Source organism: Monodelphis domestica, chromosome 1 (assembly GCF_027887165.1).
Source record: "Monodelphis domestica isolate mMonDom1 chromosome 1, mMonDom1.pri, whole genome shotgun sequence".
Classification (NCBI taxonomy): Eukaryota; Metazoa; Chordata; class Mammalia; order Didelphimorphia; family Didelphidae; genus Monodelphis; species Monodelphis domestica.
Window position 1 is genome coordinate 541,346,215 of NC_077227.1, and position 20,835 is coordinate 541,367,049.

The following is a 20,835-nucleotide window of genomic DNA, read 5'->3' on the forward strand; positions in this document are numbered from 1 at the left end:
ATTGAACCCAGATCTTTCTGGTCTCTGAGGTCAGCTCTCTATGCCGTGTGTCGTGTTGCCCCCTCTGCACCCTTGTTTTTAAAAGTCTTTTATATATGTTATCTTAATCGGTTTATCATAACAATCTCATCAGGTAAGGGTTCCAATTGATTATTATCCCCATTTTATAGATAAGAACTATGAGCCTCAAACTAATGAAGTGATTTGTCCAGGGACACAGATTTCAGAGACAGAAGACAAATCTAGGTCTCTACTCTAATTCCTCTGCTTTCTATAACATATAGTGCTCTCTCATGACTATGAATGTTGGATATGAGCAATTCCCCGGGGGTAAGTTTGTCAATAAATTAAAGAAATTGCTTAAACTACTCCCAGTTACTGGACAATTAATTCTTTCATAAAGAGGGGAGTCCAAGATAGGTAAGGGTATTATCCAACTCAGGAAACTGAGTCCCCACCTCATTTAACTTTTTGACCCATAACTGGATAGTGGTAGAGCAAGAACTTGAAGTCAGAAATCCTCCTCTACTCTCTCTCTGTCTTTGTCTCTACCTCTCTATCTCTGTCTGTATTTCTGTATCTCTGTCTGTCTGTCTCTGTTTCTCTCTCTATCAGTGTTTCTTTCTCTCTCTCTTTTCATACTTTTGATTTTGAGTAGCCAAAAGAAAAGGTCTTTGAAAGACCAGAGTGATTAAAAATTAATGTGATATCAGTAGATCAAGTAGAGGGAAAGAGTTACCCTATTCTGATACTCAGATATTTACTTTAAGTAGGCTTACCTTGAAGGGTTTCTGTGTATTGGGATATTGAATTCTTCCTCCCTAAGGAAGAAATATGAATATAGCGATGGCTTTTGGAGACTATTGTTATAAAAATTAATTAAAACAATGTATTTCCCAATACTTCAAGAATTCTTGTTTGTCAGTATGAATATTGTCTCTGACAAAAATGCCCAACTCCCTATAACTTAATACTTTCTCTTTTGACAGTTGCTAAGCTTGGAGGCAGGAACACCTGAGTTCCAATATGGTCTCAGATACTAATTTTGTTGTTTTGGTCAAGCCACTTACACCGGTTTGTCTCCATTTCTTCATCTGTAAAATGAGCTGGAGAAGGAAATGATGAACCACTCCAATCTCTTTGCCTAGAAAGCCCAAATGGGGTCACAAAGTGTCCTATACAAATGAAACAACTGAACAACCACAAAACACCCACAAAACAGAGTCCTGGCCCTGGAATTAAAACAATTTCTTTGTAGCCCCAACTTTGAACATCCATAGCAAAATAATATGAAACTCTAAAGAGATGTACTTTTATTAGTACTTCCTCTACATAGAGAGAATCCAACTTCCTAATGACTTTTTAAAAATTATCTTTATTAATTAAAATCACTCAAAAATTTCTCTTTGGTATCCAGTCCTCTGGTGTTGAACTTTTTCAAATTTAAAAATTGAACTCAATCTCCAGATAACAGTTAAAAGGACCTGGAGCCATATACAAAGTCTAACAAATTTGATATATCTAAGAGAACATATGTTCTGCTTTTATGACCTTCAAGAATTCAAGATGCTCTCAGTGGGGAGATAAGGCATGAGAGGAGAATTTTGGTTTTTCCCTTTTCCCTACATGCTGTACTGTAAATTAAGTTCATGCTTGTATTAGCTTCTCTAGTAAAAATTTTAGGAGAAATCCTCAAACCTAAGTCTGCTGTAATCTGAATTATAGGGCCAAATAGACTAGTGATCTTCTTGAGTTTCTATGTATTTCTGATGAGAAACTTCTCAGAACTTGACTACATTGAGAGTTGGAAGGGAATATAGAGATCCTTCAGTGGTGGGCACTTTATCATTACTTCCCTTCTCACTTTGCAGGACTTTTCACTGTTCTTTTATGCATGTAGAAATTAAAAGTTCATGACATAATAAATGAAAGCATTCAGGTTTTATTAAAAAAATTCTATTTCTCAGATAAGAGAACTGAGGATCAGAGAAGTTAGTGGTTTTGCCACAATCACACATCTAGTAAGTGATTGATTTGGGCTATAAATTCATTTAGTCTGTCACTATGTCCATCTAATGCCATCTTCTTTCTCCCACTCCTTATTGCCTTTCTATTGAATATACCTCTTTTATTATATTTCATTCCACTCAAAAAAGTTTTGTCTGAACACCTCTATTATTTATTATTATAACTAACTTACCAGTTGCTGTTGTTGTTCATCCTCTGTTTTGAAAAGGTTCAATGGTATCATGGTGATGTCTTGACGTGCATGTTGAATTGGATTTAAGTGAGATAAAGAGTTATTCAAAGTTGTCAACTTCACTCTTTCTTTCAGAGTAATCCAAGTTTAGTGACAAGAGAAATTCATAATAACTGGCAATTGCACTGGATGCCTTGGATGACTTTGGTGTCTTCTATGTGTGATTAAGCTCTAAGTGATCCACATTGCATGCTCCAGCCACCTTCATGGCCATTGGAATGAATTGTTCTCAACCATCCATTCCACTATGGGAAAAGTCTTCACAAGCTTGGTGTAGACATCCTCCTAACTCATCAATGGGTTTGAGAACTGTTGTTTGCTCTCTATTTGGTTTAGCCTGCCTGGTGAGATAGTTTTACTGAAGTATGGCTAGAGCTTCTTGGAGTCACAAGTGGAAGTTGGGTGAAAAGTGGATGAGCACCCCTGAAAAGGGAAGCTCTCACACCAGAGGTGCTCATCCTTCATGATCACCCCATATTTCCCTATATGTACATACATATACCCCATCCTCTGTATAGAAGTCATAAGAAGGGACTATTTCAAGATGGATAACAGATGGAATAGAATTACGCATTTGTAACAAGTGAGATCGAAGGAAATGTTAAGAAGATTTCCTGCAGAATTTGATTATTGTAAACAAGCAATCTGATATATTTGTATTTTTTAAATATTTGTATTGGCATAGATAGACATATTTTCGGTTTAAAATTTAAGTCATGCCTCTCACATGCTATTTGTGGGAACATTGACCAGTCTTTAACCATTTAGTGCCCCCAATAAAATCTCAAAGATTCAGTTGCTGTCAATTAGCTGAAAATAAGGGATTAGGAATCAGGAGATCTGGTTTCAAATTCTGTCTCAAATATTTATTAGTTTTATGATTCTGGGTAAGTCACTTAAACCTGAAAGTTTGATTTCCTCATCTGTAAATAATTGGAATAATCAAATAAATAATTCTTTTAATGAAGCAAGTTTAGGAGAATAAAATAAGAGAATGGATGCAAATTGCTTTATAAACCTTAAAGTTTTATATAAATGCCTTTTGTTAGGGGGTTTTGTTTTTATTTAAAAATTATTATCAGAGGAAGCATGACAGTGCATAGTCAGTTTAGTATTCAAAGACTGGGACTTAAGTCCCCATTCTGACACATCTGGCTGTGCAATTTTGGATAAAGCACTTACTATTTCAGTGCCAAAGGAACCTCTCTAAACCTACAAAATGCCCAGAAGGAACTTATTTGTATTGGTGAAGGAAATTTTCTGACTTGGAAGTTCCTTATGCCAAATTTAATTCTAGAATATGGATTTGAGGAAGGGTGGTAGGATGGAGGTATTATTATTATTATTATTATTGTTATTATTATTATTGTTATTGTTATTGTTAGTAGGGGAAGTTCCCAATATGAGACAATTTAGGTCCAGATTCCCTTGTCTATTCCCCCCACACACACACACACGCACACACACACTTCATACTCCTAAAATCTGCTATAAGAGGATGCCATATTTGGATTTAAAGAAACAAAATGAGACTGCTGAATAAATGCTGACAAGGTAATTGTGCATTTCTGAATCTGTGGCTTTATTGGCATTGGGTATCTAAATACAGAATACTAGAATATTAGAACTGGAAAAAACCTTGGAGATCAAGTATTCCAATGCATTACCTTCACAGAGAAGTAAACTGAGGCCTGGGATGGGCACTTAGGGAAGAAGTGGTACAATTATGTCTTCTGGCTCTTCTTCAACCCTCTGCTGCAGGAGAAGAAAGGGATATAGAGAGGAGCTGCAATTGATTACATTATTAGGAACTCAAAGATAAGGAATCCTCTTCTACTAATGGAGATATTGTGAAAGATACTTAGAAGGGTGAATGGTTAAGAACCGTACCCAGTTTCACAAACCCAGGGAGAGACATGGTTCTTGAACCTAGGTCCTGGGGTTGCTAGGTCAAGTCCTCTATTAAAGAGGAAACAACCAAATTTTTCATTTCTGTGACCAGTAAATATATCTCTTTAGCTCACCAGGTTGGTAGAAAGGGAATTGCCTTGGAATCTTTCATACACTAAGGTGACGGCCTTTCTTATTTTGCTGGAAAAGCTTTTGAACTTCCTGTAGAGATGATGAGTGAAGTAATTTCGGGGAGCAGGCAGTTTTGGAAACAGCAGCCTAAGTGAAAAGGGTAATAGATTAGAGAATTTGAGGGCGGTGGAATCTGTTCTTTATTTCAGGGTTATTACACAGATTAATCATTCATTGTAGGCTTTGTTGTATTTCAGGTAGAACACAAAACCAGTGAGATGAATTTTCTGTGAATTACTCAGTGTTTGAAACCTCTTTATCATTTGGCACCACATGGCAATTCCCATTTTATCCCATTTCTCTTGTTTTGTTTTGTTTTGTTTTGTTTTTTGAGAAGATTTTTCTCCATTCCTCAAATGTTCAGTCCTGTGGTTTAAACAAGAGAATGTAGTTCCTTACAAATGTCAGGTGAATAGATAAAAAGACTAAGGAATGTCCTAAGAAAGAATCTTTTTTTAAATGTCAAAATATGTAAGAATAAAAATAAACAAATTTCTTTCCTTTTTTTATCCTGGATTATTATTTCATAAGTACAGAGAATGAGTAGTATAGAAACTCTCTTCATTAATGCTGATCATATCTCATCAGTATCTTAAAGTCCTAAAAAGTTGTCTCTGGCAAGGAGAAGATAAGTGATTTACTCTCTCACACAACTATCATATGGCAGAGGCAGAATTTAAAACTTTGTTTTCTTGACCTCAAGCCTAACAATCTAATTTCAATATAGTAGTAAATAACTAAAAAATAAATTTCTTTTAAAACACAGAAAAGGAAGGAAGGAAGGAAGGAAGGAAGGAAGGAAGGAAGGAAGGAAGGAAGGAAGGAAGGAAGGAAGGAAGGAAGGAAGGAAGGAAGGAAGGAAGGAAGGAAGGAAATGAAGTCAAAATAAATAAATGTTCATGGAGGGATAATTGATCTAATGCTAGAAGGGACCTCAGTAGTCATCTGGTCCAAATTCCTCATTTTATAGATGTAGAAACTGAGGCCCCACCCAGCTAAATAATTTAACCTAAGACAGTAGTATCTCGGGCAGTAAATATTAAAAGGAATTTACATTTATCTACTGATTCCATGTTTAGGGCTCTTTCCATTATGTGGAGCAGTCATAAGGATATGAACGTTAACTTACTTTTTGTTGTACATTCGTTTTTTAAGTGGTTTCTTCTCAATGATTGTAGAGTAGGTACAGTCAGAATAATCATACTCATTTTACAGATAAGAATATTAGAGCAGAATAAAGTTTAGTGATTTGCTATTTGTCACATGACAAGTAAGTAGCAGACCCAGAATTCAAATCAAGGTATTTTGATCCTAACTAGTGGGGGTTGCATCTGAAGGGAAAATCTTAAACCAGTAAGTTTAACCATGATGGTTATACTTAAGTTTTGCCTTTGGCCATAAACAATGGAAGAAAATTAGAAAGTTAAATTGAAAGTTTTATGAAATGTAGAAAAAAGACACTGATTCTACAAACAAGTAATATCAAAAAGAATGAAAACTTTCAAGCCAGATGATAGAATTTGAAGGAGTAAAAGAACTTCAGACACCTATTTCCAAGCCTGAAAAGTATTTCCAGTAGCTTTTCTGCTATAAAATAATCTATCAGTCATTGAATATTTGCTTTGTGCCTAGATACTGTGCTAAGAGCTGGGGACACAAAAAGAACCAAAAAATAATCTTTGCAGGCATAGCTAGGTGACATAGTGGCTAGAGAGCCTGGCCTGGAGATGGGAAGTCTTGGGTTCAAATTTGATTTCAGATACTTACTGTGTGACCTTAGCAAATCATTTCACCCCCCATTGCCCAGCCCTAGCCAGTATTCTACCTTGGAAGTGATACTTAGAATCAATTTCAAGATGGAAGTTAAGGGTTAAAAAAAATAGTCCTTATTCTCAAGGAGCTCACAATCTAATGAAGGATACAGTTTATAAATATACATATGTACATGTTATTTATACCTCTCTCTCTCTCTCTCTCTATCTATCTATCTAACTATCTATCCACTATCATCTATTTATCATCAATCAATCTGTCTCTCTCTCTCTCTCTCTCTCTCTCTCTCTCTCTCTATCTATCTATCTATCTATCTATCTCTATCTGATAAATAGGAAATAATTAACAGAAATGAGGGACTAGAATTAAGTAGAATTAAGGGGATTTCAGCAGGGCTTCCAGTAAGAGGTGAAATTTATTTCATACTTAAAGTAATTCAATGAAGTCATTAGGCTGAGTTGATGATGGAGAGCATTCTAGCAATGGAGGACAGCCAGAGGAAATATCCAGGGCCAATAAATGAAGTATCTTCTTCATGGAATAGCAATAAAACCAGTATCATTGGATCAAGGAGTACATGGTAAGGAGTAAGCTATAAAATGACTGGAAAGGTATGAGGGGGCTAGATTATTAAGGACTTTGAATGCCAAATAGAGGATTTTTTATTTGATCTGAAGGGTGATAGAGAGTCATTGAAGTATATTTAGTTGAAGGAGGATACATGGTCATACCTTCATTTTAGGAAAGTCACTTTGGTGACAGGAACTCAATGGAAAGAGACTTGAGGTTAGAAGAGCCACCAGCAGGTTTTTGTAATAGTCTAGAAATGAGATGATAAGGGTCTGTATCAGGATGATGGCAATGTCAGAGGAGAGAAGGACTCTATTCAAGAGATGTTGCCCAGGTGAAGTCAATAGTCCTAGGCAAGAAATTGTATATGGCAGTAGGGAAACAGTGAGGCATATAGGATGAGATCTAAATTGTGAGCCTGAGAGACTGGAAGAATGGCATTGCCTTTTAAAATAATAGGGGTGGTGAAGGCAGAGTCAAGATGGCTGTGTAGAAGAAACAAAAGTTCAGAACTCTGAAAACCCTTCCTAAATGCTCCTAGGAGACTGAAAATCAAACCTAACCCACAAGACAGAGTCAAGGAACCCTCCTGCTAGACTCAATCCAAAAGGTAAGCCCCCAAAAAGCCATAATTTGAGAACTCTGGGGTTTAAGGGGAGGGCAGAAGGAAGGTCCCAGGACCCCTCCCCCCCAACTAGAGAACTAAACCTCCAGCAGCAGTGGGAACCTCTGGGCAGGCAAAGGCACTTGTCTGGAGGGTGTAACTTGTGGGCAGGGCTGTGCCAGGCTCAGAGCATCGAACACAGGTGGTGGTAAAGGAGCTGGAGAGGGAGCTAAGAATGGGCAGCCTGGTCATGGAGATGGAGACCCTCCATATTGCTCCAGCCTTCCAGGAAGTTTTGACCTCAGGGCATATCCAGTCCAAACCAGCTGAACTTAATCCCATCAATAACCTTCAGAGGTCAGGGAAGCCCAAGCTCCAACAACCCTCCCCCACAGATTTCTGGACTTTAATCCAATCAAAAGCCTCCAGAGGACAGGAAAGCTCAAATTCTAACACCCCTCCCCCACAGACTGCACAGTGAGATCTTCTGTCAAAATTCCAACAGGGGAGACTTACAGAAAACCTCAAAACCAAAAAAATGAAAGGAGCATGATCACAGACAAATACAGGGAGCAAAGAAGGGGTAAATATGAGCAAATGACAGAAAAAGTAGAAAGAAATTACAATAGACAGCTTCTATACAGGCAACTAACAAAGAGCAAATGGAACAGAGGTGGAGGGATCATCAAATGATAAATCAGCAATTCCAGTGAATTGGATATATGCTTTGAAGAACTCAAAATGCAATTCAAAACACAATTAAGAGAGGCTGAAGACAGTTGGGAAAAGAACTTAAAAACTAAGGTAAGTCATATGGAAACAGAAAATAGTGTCTTTAAAGCCAAAATCAACCAGCTTGAAAATGAGGTAAAGAAGATGAAAGATGAGGCAAAGAAGATGAGAGATGAGGTAAAGAGGATGAAAGATGACCTCCAAAGAAAATCAGATCAGAAGGAGAAGGATGACCAAAAAGCCAAGGATGAAGTCCAGGCTTTAAGAACCAGAAGACAACAACTAGAATTAAGTGACCTCACAAGGCAGCAGGACACTATAAAACAAAACCAAAAGAAATGAAAAAATTGAAGAAAATATGAAGAATCTCATTCATAAAACAGAAGATTTAGAAAACTGTTCGAGGAGAGATAATTTAAGAATCATTGGTCTACCAGAAGACCATGACAAAAGAAAAATCCTGGACACAACACTACAGGAAATTATTCAAGAAAACTGCCCCAATATTCTAAAACAAGAGGGAAAAGTGGAGATTGAAAGAATCCACAGATCACCTCCTGTACTTAATCCCCAACTGACAACACCCAGGTATATTATAGCCAAATTCAAGAACTATCAGACCAAAGAAAAAATATTACAAGCTGCCAAGAAGAAGTCATTCAGATACCATGGAACCACAGTGAGGATAACACAGGATCTGGTTGCATCTACACTGAAGGACCAAAAGGCATGGAATATGATATTTCAGAAAGCAAGGAAATTAGGTCTACAACCAAGAATCAACTACCCAGCAAAACTGACCATATTCTTACAGGGGAAAGTATGATCATTCAACAAAATAGAAGAATTCCAAGAATTTGTAAAGAAAAGACCAGACCTGAACAAAAAATTTGATGTCCAAGCACAGAACTCAAGAGAATCATCAAAAGGTAATAAAAAAGAAGGAAAAAAGAAAAACAAAACAAAACAAAAACAAAAAAGACAACTTTTTTAAAGAGACTTAATAAGTTAAAATGATATGTATCCCCATAAGAAAAGAGGTCATTGGCAACTCTTAAAAGCTGGTATTATCACGTAGACAGCTAGAAGAATTACACTTAGAGGGAACAGTGACAAACTGTATAGGATGAAATAACAAGGCATAAATAGGTATATATATATGCATATATACATATATATATATATATATGCAATGAGCTAAAAAAAGAGGTTAATACTAAAAGGAATGGGAAAAGAAACAAAAGGGGGTAAACTTATATGTCACAAAGAAACTCATGGCAGGAGGGGGGAGAACATCAATACACTGGAAAGGTAAAGAGGTTGGAGATAGGAAATACTCGACTCTTACTTGCATTAAAATTGACCCAAAGAGGGAAGAACAATCCAATCTATTAGGGCAGAGAATAGATTCATGCCCTATAGGGGAGTAGAAGGTTAACAAATTGAATGGTGGAGAGGGAAGCAGTATAAGGGAGGGAGAGGGTGGGGTAGTTTTAAAAAGACTGAAAAGAACATTATGGCAGAATAAGAATGGAGAGGCTTAGATATGGAAGTAAAATAAGGGTGGGAACTAGGGGGACTGATTAAAAACAAACATTGGTGTAGAATGAAATAGAGAAAGAAGAAAAGACAGGACTAGGAGTAAAAATCAAAATGCTGGGAAATACACAGCTGGTAATCATAACTCTGAATGTGAATGGAATGAACTCACCCATAAAACACAAGCGAATAGCAGAGTGGATTAGAATCCAAAACACTACCATATGCTAACTACAAGAAACACACATGAGGAAGGTAGATACACATAGGGTGAAAGTAAGAGGATAAAGCCAAATCTATTGGGCATCAACTGATAAAAAGAAGGCAGGAGTCACAATCATGATATCTGACAAAGCCAAAGTAAAAATAAATCTAGTTAAAGAGACAGAGAAGGTAATTACATCCTGATAAAAGGTAGTATAGACAATGAGGAAATATCAGTTCTCAACATGTATGCACTAAATGGCATAGCATCCAAAAGTCTAAAGTAGAAACTAGTGGAGCTCAAGGATGAAATAGATAGAAAAACTATACTAGTGGGAGATCTGAACCTTCCTCTCTCAGAACTAGATAAATCAAACAAAAAAATAAGAAATAGGTAAGAGAAGTGAATGAAATCTTAGGAAAATTAGAGTTAATATATATGTGGAGAAAAGTAAATAGGGACAAAAAGGAATAGACCTTCTTTTCAGCAGCACATGGTATATTGACAAAAATTGACCATGTATTATGGCATACAAACATTGCAAACAGTGCAAAAGTACAGAAACAATAAATGCAACCTTCTCTGATCACAATGCAATGAAAATAATAATTAGTAAGGGTACATGGAGAGGTAAATCAAAAATTAATTGGAAATTGAACCATATGATTCTCCAAATCCGGTTAGTCAAAGAACATATCATAGAAACAATTAATAATTCCATTGAAGAAAATTACAATGGTAAGACATCCTTTCAAAACCTATGGGATGCAGCCAAAGCAGTACTCAGAGGGAAATTTATATCTTTGAGTTCATATATTAACAAATTAGGGAGGGCAGAGTTCAATGAATTTGGCATGCCAATTAAAAACCTAGAAAATAAACAAACTAAAAATCCTCAGATGAAGACTAAATTAGAGATCCTAAAAATGAGAGGAGAAATTAATAAAATTGAAAGTCAAAGAACTATTGCTTTAATGAATAAGACTAGAAGCTGGTACTTTGAAAAAAACAAATAAAATAAACAAAGTACTGGTCAGTCTAATTAAAAAAAAAGGAAAGAAGAAAACCAAATTGACAGTATCCAAGATGAAATGGCAGATCTCACCTCTAATGAAGAGGAAATTAAGTCAATCATTAAAATTATTTTCCCAATTACATGGCAACAAATATGGCAATCTAGGTGATATGTATGAATACTTAAAAAATATAAATTGCCTAGACTTACAGAGGGAGAAATTGATTACCTAAACAACCCCATATCAGAAAAAGAAGTTGAACAAGCCATAAAAAAACTCCCTAAGAAAAAATCCCCAGGTCCATATGGATTCACAAATGAATTCTGTCAAATATTCAAAGAATAACTAATGCCAATATTATACAAACTATTTGACAGAATAAACAAAGAAGGAGTTCTACCAAATTCATTTTATGACACAAATATGGTACTGATCCCAAAACCAGGCAGGTCAAAAAGAGAGAAAGAAAACTATAGACCAATCTCCCTAATGAATATAGATGTAAAAATCTTAAATAGGATAGCAAAAAGACTAGCAAAAAGACTCCAGCAAGTCATCACAAGGGTTACTCATTAAGACCAGGTACGATTCATACCAGGAATGCAAGGATTCTTTGATATGAGGAAAACAATCCACATAATTGACCATATTAACAAGCAAACTGACAAAAATCAGATGATTATCTCAATATATTCAGAAAAAGCCTTTGATAACATACAATACCCATTGCTATTGAAAACAGTAGAAAGTATAGGAAAAGAAGGTCCTTTCCTAAAAATAATAAACAGTATATATCTAAAACCATTATCAAACATTATCTGCAATGGGGATAAACTAGAAGCCTTCCCAATAAGATCAGGAGTGAAACAAGGATGCCTATTATCACCTCTATTATTTACTTTGTATTTACGTTGTACTAGAAACACTAGCAATAGCAATTAGAGAAGAAAAAGAAATTGAAGGTATTAAAATTGGCAATGAGGAGACCAAGCTATCACTCTTTGAGGATGATATGATGGTCTACTTAAAGAATCCTAGAGAATCAACCCAAAAGCTAGTCGAAATAATCAACAACTTTTGCAAAGTTGCAAGATACAAAATAAACCCGCATAAGTTATCAGTATTTCCATATATCTCCAACCCATTTCAACAGCAAGAATTATAAAGGGAAATTCCATTTAAAATCACCCTAGACAATATAAAATACTTAGGAATCTATCTGCCAAGACAAACACAGGAACTATATGAACACAACTACAAAACACTCTCAACACCATTAAAACTAGATCTAAACAATTGGAAAAACATTGATTGCTAATGGATAGGACGAGCTAACCTAATAAAAATTACAATCCTGCCCAAATTAATTTACTTATTTAGTGCCATACCCATTGAACTACCAAAAAACTTATTTACTGAATTAGAAGAAATCATAACAAAGTTCATTTGGAAGAACAAAAGATCAAGGATATCCAGGGAAATCATGGGAAAAAATGCTAAGGAAGGATGCCCTGCAGTCCCTTATCTCAAACTATACTATAAAATAGTGGTCATCACAACAATTTGGTACTGGCTAAGAGATAAAGGAGGATCAGCGGAATAGACTAGGGGTAAATGACCTCAGCAAGACAGTCTATGATAAGCCCAAAGATCTCAGTTCTGGTGACCAAAACCCACTATTTGATAAAAACTACTGGGAAAACTGGAAGACAGTATGGGAGAGATTAGGTTTGGATCAACATCTCACACCTTACACCAAGATAAACTCAGAATGGGTGAATGACCTGAAAATAAAGAAGGAAACTATAAACAAATTAGGTGAACACAGAATAGTATACATGTCACACCTTTGGGAAGGGAAAGACTTTAAAACCAAGCAAGACATAGAAAGAGTCACAAAATGTAAAATAAACAATTTTAATTACATCAAATTAAAAAGGTTTTGTACAAACAAAACCAATGTAACCAAAATGAGAAGGGAACAACAAATTGGGAAACAATCTTCATTACAAAAACCTCAGACAAAAGTCTAATTACTCAAATTTATAAAGAGCTAAATCAATTGTACAAAAAATCAAGCCATTCTCCAATTGATAAATGGGCAAGGGATATGAATAGGCAATTTTCAGTCAAAGAAATCAAAACTATTAATAAGCACTTGAAAAAGTTTTCTAAATCTCTTATAATCAGAGAAATGCAAATCAAAACAACTCCGAGGTATCACCTCATACTTAGCAGATTGGCTAACATGACAAAAAAGGAAAGTAATGAATGCTGGAGGGGGTGTAGCAAAGTTGGAATTTTAATACATTGCTGGTGGAGTTGTGAATTGATCCAACCATTATGGAAGGCAATTTGGAACTATGCCCAAAGGACACTGAAACACTGTCTGCCCTTTGATCCTTCCATAGCACTGCTGGGTTTGTACCCCAAAGAGACAATAAATAAAAGGCATGTACAAGAATATTCATAGCTGCGCTCTTTGTGGTGGCAAAAAAATGGAAACACTGAGACACTGTGGTACAATCAAATGTAATGAACTTCTCCATTAGTGGCATTGCAGTGATCCTGAACAACTTGGAGGAATCTATGAGGAAAACTACTATCCACATTCAAAGGAAACACTGTGGGAATAAAAACACCGAAGAAATACAACTGCTTGAATACATGGGTCAAAGGATATAGTTGAGGATTTAGATTCTAAATGTAATATCCTAGTGCAAACAACAACATGGAAATAGGTTTTGATCAAGGACACAAGTAATACCCAATGAAATTCCATGTTGGCTGAGGAAAGGGTAGGTGGAGGGTAGGGAGGGAAATAAAGTGATTATTGTAACAAAAAAAATAAATTAATAAAAATAGGGGAGGTGTGTACAGTTTAGAGGGAAAGATAATGATTACTTTTAATGATATATTGAACTTCAGATGTCAATTGAACATCTGGTTTGAGATATCTGAAAGAGAATTAGTGATGTGTGATTGGAGTTCAGCAGAAGTTAGGGTAGGATAGATATATCGGACAATTATCAGCATAGAGATGGTAATTAAATTCTTGGGAGCTGATGAGATCATCAAGTGAAGTAGTACAGAAGGAAAAGAGAAGACCCAAGATAGAACCCCATGAGACACCTCTGGTTAGAGGGTGTGATTTATGCCAGCATCCAGCAAAAGAGACTGAGAAAGATCAATAGAATTGGTAACAAAGAACCAGGAGAGAGAAGTATCCTGAAAACATAGACAGAAGTGATTATTAATGAGAAGAGGATGTTTAATAGTGACAAAAACCAGAGACAAAAAACCAATGAGGAAGAAGATTGAGAAAAGGTCAATGCTTTGACGGCTAAGAGATCATTAGTGACTTTGGGAAAAGCAATTTCAGTGGAATAGTAAGGTTGGAAGCTAGATTGTAAAGAAAGAGTTAAAGGAGAGAAAGTAGAGGAATCTATTATTTAACCTCCTTTTCTGAGTTTAGTTACAAAGGACAGAAAAAAACATAGAATGATGAAGATTGGTTAATTTCTGTCTTGATTTAATAAATCTTCAAAGCTGAATTTAATCAATAATGGGAAAATACTTTTATTTAAAGGGAGAATGGTAAGTTCTTTATTCCAAAATAAACTAGAATTGAACAGGATAGTTTACTCCAAAAATAAACCTAAAAAATGAACAATTACATTTAAGAAGAAAAGATTAAGCTGGGAAATTTGGTTCTACCATATTTCTAAAGGTATTGAAGACTATTTTCATTTTCTAAAGGTTTCATCTTCTTTAACTGTCATGGAGACCACAAAAGGAAAAATAATCTATGAAAACATTCAGAGGAAGTAAAAATTTTAAAGAAAAAAAAGGATAGATAGTTAATTAACCTACCTTAATAATAAACTATTGAAGGTGATAGTGCAAATTCCACAAATCAGACTTTATAACTCAGGGAAATTTAAAAGTGAAAGTAAAATTAAGGGATGGAATGAATTAAATGAATATTTCATAGAAATGAGTATGATTCAAAGTAATAGTAGATAATTTTCAGAGAGTTAGAGAGGAATCTCTAGTATATTCATTCATTGTATGAGGAAAAAGGAGAAACTAAAAATACTGTATATATAAATTCAAAGAATTTGAATTAGCAAAGGGAAATTGTAGGGACAGAAAGAGTTTGCGTGAAAAGACTGGATTCATGATAGTTCAGGTCAAAGAACTTCTGTCAATTTAAAACATGAAGGGGGGAAATGTTTAAAATAATTAAATTGAAAAAAAACCCAAACTTAATCTTTGTAACTCTTAAAAAATGAATAGAATGTGTTCCCTTAAAAATGAGAGAAAATGAATGACATTTGAGTTAAGATTGAATCTGAAATCTTTAAGAACTCCTGTAGATTACATTGTTTTCTGTATTTTTTGTATCATGAGCATCTATTTTGCTAAATGCGTGTATGTGTGTGTGTAAAAGAGAGAGAGAGAAAGAGAGAGAGAGGTAGAGGTAACCAACAGAGGAAATATCTCTAACCTGGACTTTAAATATTTTGAACAAAACTGAGAACATAGCTACCACATCAAGGTAAACTGAGAACATTGACAAATTGTGGACAGGGACAGAGCTTCTGCTTTGTACTGTTTAAGTATTTAGGAATTATATTTTACCTATATGCAAAAACCCCAACAAGATAAGGTCTACCAGGTGATGATATTTTCTAGCTAACTATTACAGGCATTTTTCAATGAGGCATTTACTTTAGAGACAGGACTCCAATCATTTACTTAATTTGCATTAAATTAATTAAGCATTTATAAAGCACCTACTATGTCCAAAGTATGATAGTATGGTAATGGAGATAGAAAGATAGAGACTACATATATCTAAGTGCAGAAAGAATAGGAACTTGCCATGTACATAAATTAAAATATTCTACAGGGTAGAGGATGAAAGGGGCTAAGAAAAAAGTTGAAGCAGTGCTCCAGGAAAGTTTTGTGAGGAAACGAGAATTTTAAATTTGGGGGAGTGGGTTCTCTTGAACAACTAGTAAAGAATCTGAGATTAAGTATATGCTTAGTAAGTTCTCTCTGGTTTTTCTTTTTTTCTTCTTCTCTTCTCTGCCTTCATAGATATTTAAATTCTTTTTGTGTTCTTTCCATATTTCAGAATTCAATGGATTTGTGAACTCCTTTATGTGGACTGTCTCCTCTTCAAAAGCCACTCCATTCAATAGGAGGCTAGTGTCATATTTTTACTGAGGAATAAGGGGCTTTACCCAGAGCTCCCTCTTTTCTCCTTCTCATCTTATCATCCTCTTCAGGGGGGATTGTATTGTATTTTTATTTAAAAAATCAAGGTTTAAAATTTTGTTTAAGAAGAATTTCAGGAAAAGAAGTTTGCTAACTCCTTGAACCCAGAGAAGTGAACTCTTCAAAGAAAAATGCTTGTAGAAACCTATACTGCATCAAGAAGATCGAGAATGAACTTTTTAGTGCAATTGATTGACCACTCTTTTACTTTACTACAGTGTTATGTGAAAAGATAGTCCTACTCTTGCCAAACCTAATCTTTCTATGTCCTCAAGTGACTCCATTCCATCCCATCTTCTCCAATAGATTTTTTCTTCCAATATCCTGGCTCCCTTGATGATCTTAAATCTTTCTGTCTATTGGATCTTTTTGTATTATTTACAAACTATGTCTCTGCTAGCCTGATTTTCATTAGACAGTTCCCCCATTTCTCCTGCTTTTCCTGGTTAAACTCCTAGTAAAGGGAAACTACAATAAGTTCCTCTACTTCATTTCCTCTCACTCTCTCCATAACTCTCTACACTCTGACAACCCTCCTCAGCATTTAACCCAAAATGCTCCCTCTAAAGTTACCTACAATCCCCTATTTTACTAATCTAATAGCCCTTTCCCCATTTGTTTTTACCTCTCTGCAGAGAGTCCTTTAGCAGTATCAGTTCCCTTCTTTTTTTCTCTTCTCTCTAGATTTTTGGGACTCTACTCTAGCTTGATTTCCCTCTCATCTAATGAATTGCTCCTCCTCAGTCTCTTTTGCTGGAACTTCATCCAAATCAGTCTCTCTTATTATGGGTCTCTATCCTGGTCTCTATTTTCTTCTCCTTCAATTCCATTTCATTTGGATATCTCAACAGTTTCCAAGAGATTTAATTATCAAATCTATGCTGATGATTTGCAAATAATTAAATCCTAGCCTCTCTAATGACCTTGAATCTCACATTTTAGATTAATAGTTGGATGTCTCAAACTGGATATGCCATAGATATCTTCAACTCAATATGTCCAAAACTGAACTCATAACCCCCCCCAGCAAAATCCTTCATTTTATCAAATTTCTATATTACCGTCAAAGATACCACTATCCTCTATTCTCATATCTACTGAGACAGTGTCCAAGGAAACATTAGTCCCCTTGCTTTTTCAAAAAACCAATATTACATCTCCTGAATCCAGGCATTTTCACTGTCCATCTCCCAAGGTGACAATGTTCTCCCTCCTGACCTCTGTTTCCTGATTTCCCTGACTTCCTTCAAATCCTAGATAACTCAGTTAAAGTCCCATCTTCTCCATAAAGTCTTTCCTAATCCTTCTTAATTCTATTTCCTCCCTTCTTTTGATTAATTCAAATTTATTCTGTGTATAGGTTGTTTGTACATAGTTATTCTTAATGTTGTCTCCCTCATTAGATTGTGAACTCCTTGAGGACAGGGATTCTATTTTAGCTTTTGTGGAAAATTAATATTGAATTAAAATATTTTATGTGAAATTATTTTAGCAACCCCTCAACCCTGAAAAATAGCCTAATTCTAAACTAGATCTCAAACTTTTCCTCCTCCAGGATAGCAAAATGAGTTTGGTCTTCCTCTTTGTTGAAGTCTTTGTTGAAGATGATGTGTTTAAGAACAAGCAGACTAGTCATTTAACTCTTGAGAGATGAGATAAAGAAACCCCAGCCATGGGCCAAGTGTTGGAGGGCTATGCCGCCATTCTGAATTGTTACAAAAAATTCTTGGTGAAAGGAAGATTTGCCTCTTGTGCTGATTAATGTCTTAGTCCTCCAACCAGAGATGCCCTGGAAAGGACATCATGAAGAACATAACAGGAAGTTGGGGCTTTTTCCAGAACCATGGACTCAGGAGGCTTAGTGGTCTGGCTCTGGGTTTGCTCAGCTGCCAGCTCTCCCAGCTAGGCAACCAAATAGCTTGTACTCCTTTTCATCTCCTTCTCCCTCCTTCTACCTCTTCTTCCCCCTTCTTTCTTCACCCCCTCTTTCTCTCTCTTCCCTTCTACCTCTCCCTCTCCTCCCCTCTCTCTTCCCCCACTCTCTCTCCCTCTCCCTCTCTCTCCACTATGTTTTGCTATTTAATGAATAATACTTATAAAATTAAGATACAATTACAGAGCTTTGTTACCCTTCCTTTTATCCCCAGTTCTTACTTTAATGCCTGACATATAGGATGTACTTAATAAATGTCTACCACTTGACTATTGATTTAAATTTGGTCTTTTAATCTTCTGAAGAAGTGATTACTTGAATTTTATAGGGTAAGAAATAGAATACAAAAAACATGAGAGAAAAAATTTACTTGTTAAACCAAACAAGATAGCTTCCAACATTTGATCTCTCCCCCAGTCCCTGCCCTATCATCATAAGGCTAACTTTTTAAAAAACCCTTATTTTCCTTTTTAGAATTAGTATTGTCTATTGATTGCAAGGCAGAAGAGCAATAAGGGCCAGGCAATGGATATTAAGTGATTTGCCCAGGGTCACACAAGTAACAAGTATCTGAGGTCATTTTTGGACTTAGGATTTCAAGTCTCCAGGACTGGCTTTCAAAGCACTAAGCCAACTAGATACCCCCAAAGCTAATATTCAAAGAATTTTTTCTGATTAACTGATGTCTGTGCAAACAATTTATACTAAAGGGATTCCAGCATAATTAGAGAGCATATGATATTATTAAAAAATCACTTTAACTGTGGCCATATTATATCACTAAGTCTTGGTTTCTTCCACTGTAAAATGGGAATGATATTTGTCCTATGTATGTCATATGGTTTTTATAAGGAAAGTAAAGATTAAGTAATTCACTAAAAGTTGAAGGTAGTAACTTCACCCTATACCAGAGGTCTTCCAAACAGACTGAATGATGAAGAGTCAAGGGCTGTGTGGTGTAGATTCCTGTCAGGTCCTGGCTAATATTAGATGTTTATAATGTTCCATTTTGGAGACTCTGTAGTGGATGATTTTATCACTGGGAGTGTTTCCTCCCCTGATGCAGATAATGAGATCTTTTGTAACTTGGAAGCAATTAGCTCCATCTTTGGAGACTTTCTGGACTGATTGGAATTGTCAGAGTTTATTCTGAGCTGTCGAATCTGGGGTTACCTCAGGGACACAAGTTGAAGAACTTCATAAAATGAAAGGAATAAGATAATGTTTTATGGTTCATAAAGCATTATTCATATTGTTTCATTTGCTCCTCTTAACTGGTAACATTATACCCATTTTACAGATTTTTTAAAAATTGCTCGTTACTTTAGTGTTCTCATACAATTGTTTCTGGAAGAACCAGAATTCAAATGCAGATCTTGTGAGTCTGAATTCAGTAGATTATTTTCCTCCCTATTGCCTGCTATAGTGGTATTCAGAGCATCCACCTCGGGCCCCAGTGCAGGCCCAGACCTCGCCATTCTACCAAATCAAAAAAATTAAAAATACAAAACGACAACAATAAACATGAATAGGTAGATATCTGTTCCCATTTTCAGCTCTTTGAGTATCACAGCTTAAGAACACTCACACAATCACTTTAACAACAGCACATCTTTTGCCTTTCATTCCTTAATGCCATGCAATATTCCAAAGTGACTTTGGATGAATTCATTTCCACACATCTTCAGAGAAGTTTGAAACTTGAATAGCTCAGCAACATGCTAAATAAATGGCAGGGGTTTGGGGGCAGGGAAAGTGACATTGGGCACAGCAAATGAACATGCCTATTTTCCCTCCTCCTAATGGCCTTGGGGACCAACAACATGAGACAGATGGTCCTCTCTAATGGTTCTAATACTAGGATTCAACCTCTTGTTATGTATGCTCAAAGTTGTCAGTGCCAGGCTGCTCTTCTGGCTGGGGCTGATGCTTTGGAATGCACCTCCAGATCGTCTCTGCTTGAAAAGTTCTGAGAGCAGGTACTTGGGGTTATAGATAGAGGACAGCTCTGTATCTGGAAATTATGACCTTGAAAAAAGACCTGGGGGGTAGACTTGGATGTTAGCATGGCATGCAAGTGGGCTCTGTATTGGCTGCCGCCTGGTAGACGTGAAGGGGGATGCGGCTTCTGTTTCCCTGGCACTGACACATGCTAGACTTGCTCTCTGCTTCTGCATTTCTTCTACTATTAATCATAATGGAACTGGGGGCATTCCATTTATTTTGCTTTTATATGATTGTTGAAGATATAATGAGGGAATATATCACTGCCTGGTACACGGGTGAAGCAAGCGCTGACATTCAAAAAAGCCTTTACTCCTCTTTCTTTGAGGACCATAGCAAATAGAACTGAAAAAAAGACCTTAGACATCATCTGGTTCATTTTCCATATTTTACAGGTGAAGAGAATGAGATTCAGAAGGACTGCCTCATGTGGAATAGCTGCTGGAACAATATTCAAATACAGACCTGTAGATGCCACTAAAATGCTCTTACCGCTACATGCTGCCTTTTGTATTGGAGTCACCCTCCTTCCAACATGCTCAGTCTTATTGGCATAGCATATTGTAGTACCAGAAGGTTTTATTAAGTGTCTGTGGTATTCAGAACACTCTATCAGGGAAAGATAAAGTTGAGACAAGGCAAGGTCAATGGCCTTCCTAAGGTGTGATGCTTGGAACTGGGTGACACCACAAATGTTATCTCCCTTTCAGTCGTAGGTAGTGTTTTATCACCTCCATGCATCCTTCTCTGCCTTGTCCTCTTGCTAGAAATGACCTCTCTCTCCTCTAAACTAAAATACTAATTTATTTTTCCTTCACAAACTACCATCTG

At 36.1% G+C, this 20,835-nt stretch overlaps 1 pseudogene; it reads right to left on the bottom strand.

The window, feature by feature from the left end:
- The window catches only part of LOC100619041 (pyruvate dehydrogenase E1 component subunit beta, mitochondrial-like), a 69,811-nt pseudogene extending 50,333 nt beyond the window's left edge, over nucleotides 1–19,478 (bottom strand).
- Between the last annotated feature and the right edge of the window lie 1,357 nt (nucleotides 19,479–20,835).